General features: G+C 44.6%; 2 non-coding genes across 2 annotated transcripts; one reads left to right on the top strand and one right to left on the bottom strand.

Annotated features, from left to right (window-relative positions):
• The first annotated feature begins 1,783 nt into the window (after positions 1 to 1,783).
• TRNAY-GUA (transfer RNA tyrosine (anticodon GUA)) lies at positions 1,784 to 1,874 on the top strand. The gene is given in 2 exon segments: positions 1,784 to 1,820; positions 1,839 to 1,874. It is a non-coding gene; the product is annotated as a tRNA-Tyr (tRNA).
• Positions 1,875 to 8,036: 6,162 nt separating this feature from the next.
• TRNAK-CUU (transfer RNA lysine (anticodon CUU)) lies at positions 8,037 to 8,109 on the bottom strand. The gene has a single exon. It is a non-coding gene; the product is annotated as a tRNA-Lys (tRNA).
• Positions 8,110 to 17,822: the final 9,713 nt, after the last annotated feature.

Here is a 17,822-nt window from a genome sequence, read left to right as displayed (position 1 = left end):
TCTTTCGGAATTATGTGAAAACACAGAACCCTACTTATAGTAGATAAATCCAAAGCTTCGCGCTTTTGTTTTTTAATGAGAAGGGCCATGGCCCGCGCAGCAACCATTCCAACTTCGCGGGAGCTTAGTCGAACATCTTCAGGTTCGTGGCTCTGCCGTTTCTCCGAGTCCTTCACTCAAGCGAGAACCACAAGCGATTTCATGGCGCTGCCTTTGTCGCACTTGCGGTTTGGCCATTCCGATAAACATGGCTGCACTTTTATGCAAGGCTAGTGGAAGGCATGGTCATCGTCCAAACCATTTAACCAGAAATGAACCGAAAAAATGAAACGTTTTGCGCAAACCGAAGTAACTCGTAACATGGCGGCTTTCAGTTCAGGCTGGCCACTTTTCCTGGATATTTTCAACCATTCATTGCGTGCACTTGTGGCTCAAACGCGCTACTTCATTTATAAATGTACAAGGGCGTTCTGTCATTTTAGAAGTGACAACATCGTTATTTTGGTTTTCAACGTGGCATGCCAGAATGTAGGCAAACAGGAACGAGAAAGGTTTTAGTTCGACACTACACGTAATCGAGCCTCTGCGTGGCCTTTGCAAACGGGGCACATTTTCGTGTTTCACAGGTAGCTCCATGTGGCGTTTTTTACCTTAGGAAGTCGCAATATGAGCCTAAATTTGTGTGTTCTGAATATTTTTCGTCATAACTAAAGTTTACACCATTCTGAGTAAAATTCACTGAAACTAATTACTTACAGAATCCTGCGACGCAAGGCAGGGAACGTAACCGAAGGCGTAAAAGGACAACTTCCGATGGAATGAAGTGTATATATCGCGTGACAATTTGAATGTCTACGCTGAATTGAAGTCTATAGTTACCGTTACCTTAGAGTAAAGTCGAGTGAATTTAGGGTAAGTTCTTGAGGCTTCACCAAGGCACCACTAATTTGCACGCGAGCCATTTCACGTCTTCGTAGTTTGAGCATACGAGCTTGGCTTATCTTGGTACCCATCTTAGCCGCCTGTGCAACACGATATCAACTTAAATGTTAAGATATGCCTTGCCTCGCCAACCTCTCTTGTTGTTTTGTCATGCATCCTCCATCTTTATACGTGCCGAGGTTGGCTTGCTTCTTCGGCGTTCTGTTATAGTCAGAACTGTAGCGACGTCGTGACTTCGATCCCTGACCGCTGCGACCACGTTCAGCCGAAGCATATACCCGTGTACTGAGATTCTGGTGCACGCCAAAGAGCCAGATTGCTGAAACTAATTCGAAATCCCTCGTACCACTACGCTTTCCCTCGTTAATTAATGTCACTATAATCGCGTGCCAGCCATATAACGCTTGAAGGCTAACGAGGATCGATACCGTCGTGCAGCGGGAAATGCGGGGCGCAGACTGCGACGTCATAGCCTATTATAATCGTAGGAACGGCGTCCACGAATCGCCTCGAGACTAAGAGACTAAAAGACTAAGAGTAGCTTTAAGGGCTACTGGAGGCAACATTCTTTGTGCCGTGATGACGCTGTGGAGGCACGTCTGCCGAACAATGGAAATGTACTGAATATAACACACTTAAAAGAAAAAAGAAAAAAGAAAGACATAACAAAACAAAGAAGTACAATAACAAAGGCGAAAACATGGCGCGGGCCTGCTCGAGGCCGTTGTGTTCGCCGCCCCGGTTGACCTGCCGTCAGCGGCTACGTCGACTCGTGCGAAAAAAAAAAAAAAAACGTAGCTCCTCGTGGTAAACAAGGAAAGTTAAACGCGAGAGTTCGTCGCCGTCGATAGCTCAGTTGGTAGAGCGGTGGACTGTAGAGGTTTCGCACTATGGACATCCATAGGTCGCTGGTTCGAATCCGGCTCGACGGAGTAATATTTTTTGTGTTTTCTTTTCATTCAAACGGAGTGACAGCACAGTAGAGAATGTTACTTTTGTTTGTATTGGAATATTTAGACTCTGAGTAAATGGACAAAATCGAGTGACAGTTTGGATGGTACATCCATCAGAAGCTCCATGTTGAAATATGAATCTCTGCATAACAAGTGCTGAAATGCATTACATTACCAACTCCTGCGTGTCAAAAAAAAGAATGCTTGATTTTATCGGATATGTATTAGCTGATGCAACGTAATTGGTTATTGAATATCTTTATATTATATTTCCGATGTAGTGAACGTAACCAAGTGGCTCTTCTGAAAGCAAATGTTAGGATACTACAGTATAATGCAAATCACTTCAGTGGAAATTTTTAGCCTGGACGTTCTTGGCTACGCAGGGTGCCCCAACTATCATGCACCAAGATTTAAAAAACATACAGATGCCACGTAGCTGGGACAGAATCAGGGTAATGTTGTTTCCCGTCGCTTGGAAATACTCAGATTATTTTTTTTTTGCATTGCGTGTAATCACATAATGCGTTTTAATTAATTCATCATATTCTCAGATATTATAGTTAGATTAAAAGCGTCAATCACAAAATCGTAGAGCAACATGAAAAACTGTCGACACAGCTTTCTGTTGCTCAATACGTGCTGCACAAAAGTGCTCTTAATTCCGAGCGTGAAAGTAAGCCGCGCATAGACGCAAAGTGTCTCGAGCGGCCAGTCGCCCGGCAACATTGAGGAGGAGGTCGTCGAGAGGACAGACCACCTCTGTATTTATTGAAGAGCGTCGGACCGGACGGTACGTGACGTATTTTTCGATAGCCGCGCACCTGCGTCGTATATCCAAGCAGGCTTGCGCAAGACCTTGCACCGTCGCAGTCTTATACACTCACGCGACATTACGGCAGCGGCGTTAATTGCACTGTGCGTGCCCGACGTTGCTTGGGGTTTAGCATGCCGTCAACTGATTCAGGGCAAGGCTGCTTAACCGGACTCGCAAAACACGTACTACACATGCTTTCCAGTAAAAAAGAACTACTGTTGGCTGTGTGAGTATTTGAAACATTTAATACAGAAAGTGCATACAACCCAGGCAGACGGTACGGCTGGGATGGCGCGAGGCACGCCAACTGGCTCCACCTGGCCATCCCAGTGACCTGCGTATGGCTCTGCTTCTGCTTCTCCTTCGGATACTTCTGATACCTGCGCCAGTTGTCAGTGCTGTATGATGCTGCGAAGTTTTCGATATACAGCACAATCTGTAAGACAAGGCAGGATACTTGCAAAGGTTTAAAGGAGTGTCTATACATAACGTCTTGAATTTGTAATTTTTGTTTGCGTCAAGTGAAGCTCCAAACCTGCACACCTCCTGGAAAAAAAGAAAAAGAAAAGAGATTGAGCTGAGAACATCGATGGTTATTGTTCATGCAAGTGAATAGTACGAACGAACGAAGGAACGAACTAGCGAGCGTACGAACAAAGTAGCCAGCGAACGAACGAACGAACGAACGAACGAACGAACGAACGAACGAACGAACGAACGAACGAACGAACGAACGAACGAACGAACGAACGAACGAACGAACGAACGAACGAGCGTATTCCTGGCGGAGTCCGACCATCGACCACCGACCAACCACGAAAACGAGCACAAGGGGCAAAGAAAGTTACTCGCTTAAAAAAAACGGTAAGCCAGGTAACAATTACTGGTAATTAAGCTAGGCAGCAATCATTAATTTACTATACGGGCTGATCATCTTTAGGTTTTCCTGCATTTTAAGAAATCACCTGTTGTTCATAATGTAATTCTGTAGCCCTTGAGCTGCATTATTCGAAGAGGCGGACATTACTTGGACGAGCAATCCAAACAGATATTCAACTAATTAAAAAACAATTAACCTCTGAATGAATTACTGTAAGGCCCACGTAGTAATTTACGCATTGTTGCCGGCGACTTTGCAAGGCGTATCCACCGTTGCAATGAATTTCCAGGATGACACCAGTTGGGAAATATGCGCCATCGAACTCGCCGTAACAATGCACTGTTGTTCCACTTACTTGTTATTGGGATAGAAAATATATGGACACTCCAGGCGCATTTCTGCCGTCGCCGTCGCCGTGAGGTTCCGTATGAGTGAAAGCGTGGGAGGGTGAGCCGGCGAACGCGGTTCAATCTCGCGCGCGCGAGCGAGGAACGCGGGAGCTCCACTTCGGCAGTTGGCGAGAGCGGTCGCATCTCCTTGCTCTCTCGTGCGCTGGAATCGACACCGTCAATGTTCGGCGCAACGCTCGCTTGCGTCTTTGTTGCCCCTACTCGGCGGACGAGAATCCGCGATGGATTCTCGTCCACCGCTTCGCCCTCAACGGCCAGTGAGACACCTACTGACCCGCTTCCGTTGAGTTTTGAAGTGTTGTGCGAACATTCAATGCTCCAAGTGTGTAACAGCTCGCGCTATAGCGTATAATATCTCCGCTGTAAAAGAAAAAAAATAGAAAAGAGAAAGAAAGAAAGAATGCACCATGGCATTATGAACTACACACCTTGCACTACTTTTCCACCTAGTCGCCACCGACATGGAGACATTTGTCGTAGCGTGCAATCAGTTTGAAGAAACCGGTCGGGTAAAACTATAGGTGCCCTCCGATGCAAGGAATGGTCGCACAGCCTGCTCCACCTCAGCATTGTTTTCACAAGTGACGTGCCGAGAGTGTGGCTTTCATTGCAGGGAACAGGTGCCCATTCATACCACTCAGCACGCGCTTCCATTGGCGACCGCTTTCTTAGTACACGTCTGCATGCCATCGTGATTTGTACTCGAATAACCTCGGGCACGCCGGTCTGTGGCTACTCTCTCTTCTTGTGCGCTCTGCGCATGCGTCATTCCTCCTCCGCTGACGCTCCAGCTTCCGTCGTCTAAGCAGCAACGGGCGTAGATTCTTAAGACCATTGCTTGTTTTACCTGGTGTACCATCGTCTCCGTAAACATAAAACGACGAAGCTTACTTTGGGAACGTCCCTCGTAATACACCGAAATTGATGCCATCCTGGATTACCATTCCAGGTGGACATGTCTTGCTAACCCACCGGCTAAAATTCGTAAATTGAAATGTGTGCCGTAAGGTAATTATTTCGGAAGTTGATTTGTGATTATTTCGTGTGTTTCGATTTATCGTGCTCAAGTCTGCCTCTTCCAACAATCCAGTTCAAGGACAGGAATTATGCTATCTGCCACAGGAGTTCTTAAGTATGCCGGGAAACTTGAAAATGATCAAACCGCATAACAATTATTTCAGTAGACTAATTTCAGTTTTGGTACGTGACGTCACGATACAGTACCTCTCTGTTAGTTTCCACAAGCGAGTGCGACTCAGAAGAAACACGTGCGCGACACTCACATTTTTTTCTCTCTCTTTCTTTCATGATCAACGTCATCATACCTATCCCCAATGCTAGACATTGTCAATAAATCTTGTTGTGTGTCATCACCTCATGATAATGCCTAAGACAGCGTGTCCGGCATTACGGAAAATTTTATATAAAATTAAGATATATACGATAAGTCTTTCCTATAGCTTTAATACTTGCTATGCGTCATCATTTTACGTGCGCAAAAATGTAGTAACACTTAGCTGTATTGAAGCCATGGGGACAGAAAACTGACTTTGCTATAAGCAGTATTTCGTTTAAAGCGACGAGTCTGCAAAAGAGTCATAATAACGTAGGTGCACAAATAACTCGGAATAATGCGATGTTACGAATAAAGCGGTTCGCTAAAACTAGAATTTATTGTAGTAGAGTTTCAGCCCATTCGAGAACGCGTGTCGATACTCCGTTAAGGCGCCACCGCGGCAGGTTAAAGAGTTGCAAAGAGAAAGGCACGGCGCCTAGGTCACGCAGAGGCAATCACTCCTGCAAAGCATCACAAGTCTCCAATGCGCAATGTCAGCCGAAATTTCTAACCAATTCCCACACACCCTTCCTATCGAACGCGCCCCGGTTGCAGTCGGAGAGTCAAGGTCATCCGCACAAATCCCCTATAGGTGAGACACACTGCCTGCAATGTCCCCTATTAAGTCACGTGACGCCGGTAAATCATCGACTGCAAGTGCGCCGCGCTGGGAAAGATTGAGCAGAAGAAAAAAAAAACAGGAAACGGCGTCGTGACTTAAACGTCACTTGGTTTAACGTCACTTGGGTATGTTACGTCACTTGGCTATGTTACGAGAGGAGGTAATGAAGAAATGCCGCTTGGGGAGATGCTAGCTGTAGGGCAGAGGGAGAAATTGTTTACGTTCGCCGGGAAGCTCTGGTCCTGGCAGGATGGTTACACGAAATACAGTATATACGAGGACGCAAGCAATGGCATTCCTTCGGCATTGACGTACCGCACCAGGGGGATATCTTTCTTTTTCATAATTGATGTATCGAAAATTAGATGAGAATAATTAATTAACAAAGTTTATAATTACCCAATAGAGGGCGCATTTTAACATAAATACTACGAACTGCTTAGAGCCACAACAAGGCAGAATACTGTGAAGTTTTCCGTATACAGCACAAACTGCAAGACAAGGCAGGATACTTGTAAAGGTTTAATGGAGTGTGTATACATAACGCCTTCAACTTGTATTTTTTTGCGTTAAGTGAAGCTCTAAACCTCCGTACCTTCTAGAAACAAAAAATAATATAGAAAAGAGAAAGAAAGATGGTCGGACTCCGCCAGCAATAAGTTCCTGGCAAAGTCCGACCATCGACCAACGACCAACCACGAAAACGAGCAAAAGGGGCAACCATGCCTACTCGCTTAAAAAAACAAAAACCGTAAGCCACGTTATAATTACCGTCAAGCTAGGTAACAATTATTAATTGACTATGCGGGGTGATCATTTTGAAGTTTTCCTGCATTAAAAAAAATCACCTGTTGCTGATAATGCAGTTCTGTAGCCCTTGAGCTGGATTACTCGAAGGTACACATGAACATAATTTCCGGATATCTCAACTGCACATTAATGCATACGCCAATTCTTTTTTTTTTCCCCAGAACAATAAATGAATGGAACAGACTACCAACAACCATTATTCAAGGTGATATCGTAACACAATTTGAAAACAAGCTGAAGCAAATCATGTACTAAACAAAATGTTGTGCACTATGTTAGATATAAGACAGACTTTGTTTACTGTCTTTGCATATTGCTGTTGTCTTTGTACTGTTACTAATTTCCCGGTGTTTTATAAATGTATGCTCAAAAAGACATTATTTGACGTATAATTTGCGTGCATTGCGTATAATGTACATTATGTTATTTTCGTTTTCTGTGCTGAACCCCACCCCTGTGACTGCCTCCGGGCCAACAGTATGACTAAATAAATGAAATGAAGAATTTGATAGAGAAGCAATAATTGTCTTTTAAAAAACTCGATTCAGTTGTTTTCAGCGTGCTATGTGTAGCGCAATTATTATTATTATTATTATTATTATTATTATTATTATTATTATTTGCGTTATAAGGAAAACGCGCGAAATTTGAAAACAGCCGAATGATTACGCGTCCGCCCGTCAATGGTCACGTGGCTATTTTTCATATTTCATGCGTTTTCATTATAACGCGAAAAAAATGATTACGCGAGACATAGAACATTGAAAACACCTGCATCGGGTATTTTAGAACACTATTATTTATTTTCTATCAATGGTCGCGCCCGCTATTTAGTAATTAAAATGTTCGTTAATTAATCTCACCTAATTATCGATACCTCGAGTAGAACAAGAAAATACTCTGGGTGCCTTACGTCCCGGCTCCCAGGATATCACTGCTTCCGTCCTCGCACATTCTATATTTTTGTTTTTTAAGAGCTTCGCAAGCGTTAGCTGGGACACCCTGTATATACTGTCGCACAAATAAAGCGTTGGCACGCGCGTCCACACACTCGCGAACAAAAGAAAAAAAGGAATAAAAAAAACAGGACAGTGTAAGACGCGAACGACGATGATATTTCGAGTGCGCGATCATTTCCGTTGAGCTTGGCGCCGTGTTGCGCATTCCGGCGAGTGAAAATAGCACGCCAGTTGGGCGGTCTTCGGAACGCTAGAGGCAACACGAATGGAAAACCAGATAAACTGAGGAAAAAAAAAAAAAAAACAACGCCCAACGTGGGGCTCGAACCCACGACCCTGAGATTAAGAGTCTCATGCTCTACCGACTGAGCTAGCCGGGCGACGGTTCCGCAAAGTCTTATCTGTGGATGTAGTTCGAACTTTCGTGCAATTCAGCTGAGAGCATTCACGGCATTCACGGCGATCGCTCTTATGGGAGCCTGCCATACATTGCGCCACGAAAGTTTCGTTCGTCGGCGCTGCGATTTCGGAGATAGTTTACGACGGCCGTACGTCCCACGTTTCTGCGGGAATGATAGGCGTAGGAGAGTCGCACGTGGCGTGAGGCCAAGAGCGTGTCGCCAGCGGAGAAATATAGCGGCCGGAGAATTACGCCAGGGCTTGACGGGGTGATTGACCGTGTGTGCGAGCTGGTCGGATGGCATGTAGCGAGATAGTGTGTGCAGATAAACCGTTAGGTCGGCAAGGCCAAACAAACGGTCCGACCAGGAGAGCGCAATATTTAATCAAAACGCTGTAACGTCGTTTCCCGGGACACGAGACAGACAACGTGCCCAAGCGCTATGAATTAAGATGCGTGAATTAATGAAAGGCCAATGAAATGGTATGTAATGGTTTTAACTAAATGTGCAATATATGATTAGACTTCGAGTTCTTGTGTGCGTTAGCACGAGCAGCACCCGCCGTGCTTGCTCAGTAGTGGCTGTGGTGGTGGGCTGCTGGGCACGCGCGCGCGGGATCGACTCCCGTTCACTGCGGCCGCATTTCGATGGGGGCGAAAACACACGTGCGCTTTAGGACCGAGGTGCGCGTTAAGTAACCTCAGGTGCTCCGCACTCCCCCCGCTACGGCGTGCCTCATAATTATCAGATCGTCGTTTTGCCTCGTAAAACCCATGATTAGGTTGTTGGTGTTTTTTTTCCAGTACAAACAGCTGTGCTAGTGGAGCAAACCACAGAAAAAAGTATACTATTTGGTTCCCATCAGTTGTCTTTGTTGTTTACTGTTACACTACTATATTTCTTTAATGAGGACGGGGTCAAACTTCTAAAGGGCCCCCTAAGCAACCTCTGAAATACTTTTACGCATTTCAGATGAATACACGCGTCGGGTAGACAATATATGTGCCATGACATTCATCTCCTGGGCATGCGACAGTGCTGCATGCCGTAGACGCACCACAATTACAAAGAGAGAGAGAGAGAGAGAGAGAGAGAGAGAGAGAGAGAGAGAGAGAAGAAAGCACTCCGTGGAAGAAAGAGAGACAGGAAAAAATGTAGATTTCACGCGCCGTACGTGGAATCGATGTTGGCGAAGCTTTTTGTGCTGCTTGCTTTGACTGACAATAATTAGCCGTGATGTTGACGACGAAAGCTTAATTTCTTCAACCTTTAGTCTAACACGAGAGAGGTGAGTTAAACGTTACCTTGCGTGCACCCCTGCATGCTGTTTACCATTAACCATATAGTGTTATGCTAATATTATTCATGGAAAATTTTGTTGCCGTGCATCTGTTGCACTGTAGTACATTTAGCCTAAACGGCTACAGCGGCTAATTGCTATTTAATAGATTGTGCAAACACTAATTATGTGACGTGCGCTTCATCTGGTAATTTGAGAAAATGTACACACACAAGAAAAATAAGAAATCCTGAAGCAAAATTGTCTGCGAATCGCATTTATTGCTCTCCAGATTTACACATTTTTATTCACAGAAGTATCCATGCAGCAAATTCAATTAAAAGCGCTTGCAAATAAAAAGCTACAGGATTCGAGTACGACATAAAACGCCAAGAAAACAATATCGCCTTTATTTTTTCCATCTTTTTACTCCCAGATGCACATTTAGTGTAGAAGTAAGAGGAAAAGCAATCAAACCTAAATCGCAAGAACATAAGTACGCGAAATGCATACACACATAAAGTTCTCTTATCAATTGAGGTCTGCTTTTAAAGCAATATCATCTGAAAACCAAGCCTTGTACCTTCGAGGTGGTGTATACACGGAATGATAAAAAGTTAATACATACTTGTTATTTTACGCTAGAAACTAGCACTGCAAGTAGCGCGTCTTTAGCAAGGCGTTCATAGGCACGCGATTTTGGCTGTAACTGGAGGTATACCAATAACGTAATCGAAACTCGGCTTGAGATTCACGCCGTGCGACGACGTCTTGCCCGTCTCTGAGGCTCCGTTTCAGGCACAGCTTTTGAATATTACGCGTGCGTCTAATTGTCGTACAAAAATCCCTCACGTGACCTGATCCTAGGTGCCTAGGGACAGGATCGTTTAGGGACTTTTGAGAAGGCATGATGGTTGCGCCGAGCGACGCCGCGGCGTGTTCGTTCTCGGCGTGATCGTTCACCGGCTCGCGCGGACCGCGCGTTGTTCAACGTTGCTTATGTGATTGTGCTTGCGTTGCTTGTGTGTTGGTTGTAGCGTTGTAGGTACTTAGCGGGAAAGCGGCGAGTAGTGGTGATGCGACAGTGCGGCTTTCGCCTCGGTGAGCTCTGGCAGTACAGAATCTGCGTTGTGTGACCCGTGCTTCCTTGACAATTGAAATGTCGAAGTGGCCTAGCGCCTCGGCAGCGAAGTTCTGCGAACCGCGATGCCGTGGCGTGCGTTGAATCTCCGCCCCACGCCGACCGCTGGTCGTGTGTCTCCGCAGTGGGTTCAGTATTTGTTGGCTAAAAGTCGCGCAGTAGTAGTGGTGTGGCATGTCGGCTTTAAGTCTCGGTGAACTCTGGTGGTGTGAGATCCGTATTTCTGAAGAATTCATTGGTGCTGACGATTGAAATATTCAAGTGGCGTAGCGCCTCGGCAATGCAATTTGCGAACCGGCGCTGTGCAGCAGCGTCGTCGTGTTCGCCCCTTTTCGGCAGCGTCATCACATCGCACATGCACTTTTACTTGACGAGACTCGTAGGCGGAGGTATTGCACGTGTGTTTCGCCACGACTTACGTAAGTAATATAATGCTTAAGGTGGTGTTTGCTCACAACTGTTCACGCGTCCTTGAAATAGGGCAGCGCATGTTTTCAATCGTGTTCAGCGCTAGTGCACTATCCGTCACTTCATGTGATTTACTTTTATCGTGCGCTTTACGACAATTATGGCGTAGTGCTGTGAACATAACGGAGCTTTAGTAATGTCACATGATCTGCCAGAATTCCACGAAATGCAGAGCAGATGTTTAATATTATTCCGACTAAGGGCGCGATAAGCACAGTGAGGTGGAGCCGAATACTGTGCCCTGTAATCTTCAGCTGCATTTGTGCCCGTTTTTCGCGCTCTTAGGACGGGACGCAGGGTTCGGTGCAAAGTTGGGACGAATGAATGTGTATATACTTCTGCAATAACTTCACCGCAACACATTTGTTACCCTGAACATACTGCCCCGCCCGCTTTACTATAATCTTAGGTGCTCTCGAACTCTCTATTTGCCGGTATTTTTTATTTTCACGTGCGGAATGGTCCTACCGCAATACATATATATAGTGAGGTGAAGCTGATTAATGTTGCCAAGTGCTTTGACAGTGTCAGATCTAACAGTTATAGAATGACATGGCCAATACAACAGCTCACACCTTCACTTTAACAATTCTATTAGGACTGTCAAACTAATCTTACGGCACAGAAAAGCAACGTAAACACCTCAAGAGTTGATTAGCAAGTAATACTGGAAAGTTCAAGTCTAGTGACCAAGGGTGTGGTGAAGTGCTTTAAACATTCAACCAACACACCTTAAGTGCTTAAAAATTTCTAGCATATTGATGCAGGCTGATCAGACTTACTTTGATATTGGTTGTTTTACAATGAAAATAATAGTACTGCATAAGAGGACGCAAGCGACTCGTGTGCTGCTTGGTTATGCAAACCACATGGGTGCCAGAAATACCCAAACATGGTGCTTGTTTACACACGCTGCTTGCATCCACTAATCTAAAGCTCTCTAATGTCAGCAGTATAAAGAGAGGCTGTAAAAATATGGCTTTAAATTTCAGAACTCCAATTTCGTTTCTTCTGTACTTGTACAACCTATGGTTTCGTGACAGCATCTGCCTAGCTCATTGCCACATTTTGCGACAAAAGCAGTGATGATTCAGTCAGAGTTGCCTGTCCTAATATTACTCCAATAATTCTTTAAACAGTTCATTTTTTAAGCACGAAGCATGTCATGCCCAACTAGAAAATTAACCATGCAATAATCTACTAGAAGTGGCTAAAAAATCAGCAGTCTTCTGAAGTCAGCTTGATTTGCAGCTGCTAAAATTGGCTGTTATTGAATTAGGGCAAGGAAGAAACTGCTTGAATAAACATATGTCTCATCAGAAAGTTGCGGTGGTGTGCTGCAGGCTAAAAGCCGTTTTGGCATTGGTCTACCTCTGTCCCAAAACCAGGCACCACAGCCAAGGCGACTTCACTTGGCTTTGACAGTTTCAAATTCGCTTTCACAAGCACGTAATACTCAGTCGAGGTGAGCCCAATGCACATCACCCACACTGGGGATGCAAAGACATACGGCCAAGAGGATGCCACCTTGACGAAGCAGACACCACAGACTTCGAATTAACAAATGACACCAACTATCCCAACTGGTATACCCTCCATTCAAACCAGAAGGGCAGTGCACTTACCTAGCATGGGCAACTAGGGCCTTCATCCAGAGTGTCAATGCGACTCTGCCCCAAGAGGAAGCGACCATTATGTGATATAATACTTGATGTAGGGGTGAAAATGTGCCACATATAAAAATCGGGGTTTCAGGCTGGGACCATTTCCGTGATGCACTTGAGTGTGCAGAATGTGAAGGTGTTGAAGAATCGCTAGCAACACGCATCCTTTACACACTGCAAAGAGCGACATGCTAACTAGAGCTTACTGGGCGCGTCATTTAAACATATAGGCCTCAGTAAGCTGTAACACATTCTTGGCTATAACAGGATGCACCTAATACTGTAATACTATTGAAAACATGCTGCTCGATTTTAAATGCACATCTGAGAAACTTGAGGAACAAGCGGCAGATGTTTTCCCCGACCACCTCACAGTGACTGACCGTCGCCTGAGTTGTACGCACCTTAATGACCACTTGCCAAGGAAGGAATGGAAAGCCTCTGTATACGATGGCAGAACCTGTTGTTGCTCTCGAGCATGTCAACACTTAAAGTGCACATGGCAAAGATGGAGTCATTTTTCAGACGTTGAGGAATCTTGCCGAAACAAGGAAGCAAGCACTATTGCTTGTAATCAATGAAATCTGGAATATTGGAATTCCCCACAGAGTGGAAACACTTGGTCATGATGCCACTACCGAAACCAGGCAAGAAACCTGACACCATAGACAACCTTTGATCAGTCTCACTCACATTGACAGTGTGCATATTGACTGAAGGAATGTGCCTCGCGAGGCTGAACCAGCATCTGGGAAAGACAATAGCCTCTTTCTGCATCAAACCATCGTCAATGCCAGCCGCTTTGGAGGAAAGATGTATTGGTTCTTAGTCACAGTCCAACCAAGAAGGATGTTGAGCACAGTCTGCAATGAGGAGGTACTGGTGGCCTTTTGTGAAGCCTGCCCAGTCATTAGTGGTGTGAAAGCCTCTAATGCAACCATATGTTTGAATATGAAGTTATAGTAAACAGCCAAAGACTTTTACCAACTGCACAGGTGGAAATGCAGGTAAAACCAGGACCAGCACACTTGGTTGCAGGAGTGATTCGCTGATGAGGTAAGAAGGTGACTTAACAGTTGGTGATAAGGCACACCGAATGCAGGTATGCGCAGTATGTATACATACTGTTAGGCTGAAACAGATTAATTTTCTCCAAAGCAATATCAAAAACTCAATTTTGTTTAGGATGCCACTCATGTGCTTTAGGTAAGTGTGGACATCATCATCATCAGTCTGGTTACACCCACTGCAGCGCAAAGGCCTCTCCCATACTTCTCCAACTACCCCGGTCATGTACTAATTGTGGCCATGTTGTCCCTGCAAATTTCTTAACCTCATCCGCCCACCCAACTTTCTGCCGCCCTCTGCTACGCTTCCCTTCCTAGCAGTGTGGACAGGGTTATATACAGCGGCATAGGCAAATGATACAACTAGGTACAGCTGTTGTGCGCAATATTTTTTTCTGGCCTAAATTCTTGCTCCTTGAACTCATTCGAGATCATTAACTGTAGCACCAAAGTAGTGGAACACTACCGAACAAAGGCATGTAGCGTGCACATCTCAATTCTTCTTATGCCAGTCTTCTTTTTTACACCAATAGCTGCTATGGGCCAACTCCCCTGGTTCTGATGTGTACTGGTGTTGTCACTCTAATTCCCAAATTTATTGCTAGAATGTTGCAGATAAAGTTCTCATTGTGATGTGTGGATTCAAACATATGATCAAAAGATTGGCAGTCCACATCTCTACATTTCAGCCACTCTGCTGAAGGTACAGTCGTGGCGAATACCGATCCTGGAGAGTGCGATCTAGCCAACAGGTGCCATGATTGGCTAACACCTGTTCAGTGTCTGCGTGCTGTATATAGAGCTGACGTCCACGCCTTCAAATTCTTACTCATCACTTTCCCCACTTGTGAAGGCAGTACTATGTTAATTTTTCTTTGTGAAGGCAGTACTATGTTAATTTTTCTTCTCACATGTAATGACAGTGATTGGGTGCATCTGCTTTATTAATCTTCTAGTGCTTGGCTTCTCAGATTTACTGGATGGGGCTGGTTGATGGGGCAGAGCGAGAGACCTAGCAATGGGTAGCTCAAATATAGATTTGAGAAAACCAAATTAATTCAGCAGTGAGAAGCTAAAGGGTTGTTTTTCTGGAGACCAGAGACCAAGTCTGGATGTGAAAGAGGAGGAAGAAAACTAGTCTTTCCACTTCAACACTGGGAGGCACAACTCCCACTTATTTTACTTTAAAGGAGGTTACTGACTTGCACTGGCAAGTGTTCACTTCAACAAACACCGAAGGAAGCAAGCTTCCTGCGCATATTTCACCATTTATTGCATCACTTTCACAGTATGAGTGAAACTCCAATTTTCGTTATGCCACAACTTGCCCAATCTTGTGTTTTGCAGTAGGATTTTAGCAGTGCTATTAAGGCACTTGCATATTCGTGAATAGTAGTAGAGAAAAAAAGTAAGAAAACAGTGGCTCTTTGTGCATCGACTATGCATGCACCTGGTGCTCTCATGTCCATTTTTTCCGCTATCTGCTAAACCATTCTAAACAAGAAAAGCTCATAAACAATTGTGCAGAGTCAGACAACTAAACCAGTATCCTTGGTAAGCAAGGTTTATTTATTTGGTAACATTTTCTGTGGCCCTGCTATTGGGCTTTCTTTTCATCCTTTTCCGCTGTGCAGATTCATTAAGAAGTGACAAGACAGTTTGACAATTTTAATCATTGAAAGACTTAGCGAAACCTTTTTTGGGTTGTTTTTCCTTGCTTTCAGACTCTGCACATTGCCTTTTAAGGCATGTTTCAAGTGTTTCTTTTGTTTATGGAGAGGGCATGTTAACATCTTTTACACCATGTCAATTATGTGGTGCCATAGTGTGTTCTTGGATGGAGTCTTGCCCTTTCATTCAGTACAATATAATGTCGTTTTTTGTGTCGTAGGCCGTTTTATATTTGAGTATGAGTGTAGCATTTCGCTAAGTTTTGCCTCTGTCACCCAAGCTTGCTACCCACTGCTGTTGACATGTGACACACATGTGACTTTTGTTCAATAAAAGGAAGTCTGTCACTTATCCTGTGCACTGGTTGTCTTTTTGAATTACAATTTGTTGCCTATATTAGTTTTTTTTTGTTGTATCTCAGATTAGGAATGGCTATCACAGTTGACATCATTTAATCATATTGCACACAATGTGGATGATATGTACTTGCAATATATGGCCTCCATAAATAGAAGTTAATTCAAGAATAGTGCCTTTGCATGGTGGGGCAGCCATGAATTGTAGCTATAAGTTACCAGCACTGCAAGTAGCACTGTTTGTGCAGAATATAGTTCAACTCTACTACTTTCAAACATCATTGTTTTTATCTGCATTTGTATAGCTCCAGTTCCTGTGAACAACACGCATCTGGCGGAAGAGTGGCTTGCACCTGCACTGGGGCCCAATGAATAGCCAAATTTCTGCCCGTTTTCATGTTATTAGCATACTAGTTGAGGCAGTCGTTCTTATAGTAAACTGTTTGCGCAGTGTAGAAGCCACTGCGGGTGTCAGGATCTTGTACACATCTTCAGCTTTGCAGGGGACACAGCATCTGGCACATAGTTCGTCACAGGCCATGTTTTTGGGGCAAGTTGGGTTTACTCACTTGCAAAGAGAGAACCAAGCTTGTTGGATATGAATTAAACCGCCTGTACACTCGGTGGCCTTCTTCATTTTGTGTGACATATGGTTATAGCTACTCTTGCTTTATGCACTTCTTGTCTGGCAGCAGTTTTGCTTTTGAAACACTCAGGATAGCTTTCAGCAAGCTGGACAGGAATAGCACTGAAAAACCAGCAGATGTTAATTGTTGCACTTGTCATGCGAAGCTTCCTACAGTATGATGAGGACGGAAATTAATGAAGGTGTTCCTCAAGGCCTTCTAGCTTGTCATGAGTTTGGAGCAACGTGATGTACAGCACTTTTCTGATCGCATACTATAGGTTCAGCAGGTGTGGCCATGGTTGAAGTGCAGTGCAAGGTCAAGAAAACAGATATCTATGAGCAGCACACTGGTAAAGGAGACGCTGGGAAAACTAGTGGGAACCCTGTTGAACATCTAATTGACCAAGTTGCTGGCTTCATCAGGCAAACTGTGATAAAGAGAAGGAAGTCATCAACACATCAGAAGGTTTTTGCGTATAGGCACTGCTAAGGTTCTCAGGCACGTCTCTTGTAACACGCCAACAAATCTTCGTGCGCAGGCTATGCATGACCAACTACATATGCCTTCTGTTTGGACAAAGAACTGCTCATTGTAACTGATGAAGATGGAGTGGACAAAAAAAACGGCAGCTCCACTAATCTGGTTTCACTGGTATCAGCAGTGCTTTGTAAGTATGCATCGCCATACTCCCCACTGCCTTCTTGGTTGACATCAGCAAGGACCGGCTTTAGGCAAGGGGTAATATACATCTTTACAAGCTAAAAATGCATGCATGCATGGAGCGCACATTGTGTCCAAAAAGTAGGCACTTCACAGGGGCACTGGAGAAGAAACAGATTATTGACAGTGGCCAAAGGCAAGCTTATCTGCTACTAAACACCCAACACTGTTGCCACGTGACACCTCTGAAACAATCCTTCTGAAAGAAGAAATCATCCTTGTGCATCCATAAAGAGGGCGGATAGGCAAAGCCCCTTCAGCAATGCTGCCAGCTTCAAAAGGCCCACTTGGCACATCCTGAATGCTTCCTTCTTAGACTTTGCTGGGTGCAAGCATTCTACTGTCCAAAAGTTGTCATTGAGAGCACTGTTGGTTTGGTGGCAATACAGTTCAGAAGCGATTGCAAGAAACCTTTCTTCCGAGTTGGTCTGGAGGCTCATGGTGCTCACAAAGCGACACCATGAGACAAGCAAGGTGACCGGATGTCTCCAAGCCCTTGTTCGTGTATCACACTGTTCTGTTAGTAACAACCATCAGATCTGAAACCAACAAGCTCAAGTTCAGCACTCGTGTGGTTACTGTGGAGGATCCATAATAAAAAGCACAAAACAGAAAACTGAAGGGAAAGGATAAGGCACCATTTAACACCTAGTATTGCTGCAGCCCACCCCTTTTATTTTGTCTGGTCATGCTACAT

This window comes from Dermacentor variabilis, chromosome 3 (genome assembly GCF_050947875.1).
Source record: "Dermacentor variabilis isolate Ectoservices chromosome 3, ASM5094787v1, whole genome shotgun sequence".
Taxonomy (NCBI): domain Eukaryota; kingdom Metazoa; phylum Arthropoda; class Arachnida; order Ixodida; family Ixodidae; genus Dermacentor; species Dermacentor variabilis.
Note: the sequence above shows the minus strand (reverse complement) of the source record. Positions and strands in the feature narration are given on the sequence as shown.